The 1,164-nt window shown below is 56.6% G+C and overlaps 1 pseudogene; it reads right to left on the minus strand.

Moving 5' to 3' along the window:
* Positions 1 to 42: 42 nt before the first annotated feature.
* Positions 43 to 1,160, minus strand: LOC101344104 (ubiquitin carboxyl-terminal hydrolase 17-like protein 6; annotated as a pseudogene).
* Between the last annotated feature and the right edge of the window lie 4 nt (positions 1,161 to 1,164).

Genomic DNA, 1,164 nt, shown 5'->3' on the forward strand with positions numbered 1-1,164 from the left:
GGATTTCATCCTGTGGCCTCTTGCTCCGACAACCCGTGGCACACTGCCACTCTCTCTGACCAACTCGCTCTGGTGAATGTAAAACAGGACGTAGGCTTGTTGGCTCAGCACACAGGTCACATCACATGCTGACACCTTGGCGTCGTCCATTTGATACCACTGGCCATTGCCAGCCTTGACGTAAGAGAGGTAGTGCTCCGTGTGGCAAGTCCACCCCACACGGACCAGCACCACGTAGAGACTTTAAACAGCCGGTCCTCCGTCCTACCGAGACACGCATCTGCTCACGTTGAGAGTCTCAGGATAGCACACGTGCCGAGCAGTTTTGTGGCCGGTCAAGTGTGAGAAGCGTTTCAGTACAAGGATAAGGACCTTGGGCCAAGTGTGCAAAGTCAGCTTCTTGGAAGCGGGCACCTTCCTCTGACAAATCCTACAACAATATGAATTTTCTCCATCCAGCTCTTCGGCCGTGACCAACTCTTCCAAAGCTTGGTTCACACTCTGAGCGGCCTGGATATCCAGGGTAATGTCCAGGTAAGGGTCGAAGTGTCTGACACTCCCTGGCAGTGGCGACACTGGATCTGAGATCTCCAGTAGCCGCCAAAGATTTGACAGATCAGGATGGTAAGTGGGGAGAGGTGTCAGAAGAGCCTGTGGCTACGCAGGCAGGCTTTCTGCATGGCATCCAGAGTGGACATGAGAAATTCACGGGTGTCTTCCTGTTAGTGTCGAGGGAAGCCTTGAGCCAGCACGTGTGGGGGCTCCACGACATCGCCGGGATGATGGAGGGCTCGGGTGATGTGATCCTGCATTGTACACAGCACGTAGTAGCCCTGCTGCTCACAGGTCAGAGTGCTCCCAGGACAGCATGTAGTCGGCGAGGGCCAGCGTGTACATCAGACACTGAAGTGCCGCATTCATGTAGCAGGTGTTCCCCATGTTGCGGAGCCCTTCCCCGACCCTGGGAGATCTGCCCCGAGTCGAAGCAAATTTCTGTGCGGGAGCAGACACTCCGTCGCTGTGGGCGCACTGCTTCTGGGATATGCGCCAGGCTTTGTCAGCCGGAGAGGGCGTGCGGTGACCGGCTGCCCACAGGCAGGAAGAGCTGGATTTTGGAGAGACAGCCACTGACCCTGACCTCCGCGGTGGAGAGAAGACGCCTCC

This window comes from Trichechus manatus, unplaced genomic scaffold (assembly GCF_000243295.1).
Source record: "Trichechus manatus latirostris isolate Lorelei unplaced genomic scaffold, TriManLat1.0 scaffold00606, whole genome shotgun sequence".
Classification (NCBI taxonomy): domain Eukaryota; kingdom Metazoa; phylum Chordata; class Mammalia; order Sirenia; family Trichechidae; genus Trichechus; species Trichechus manatus.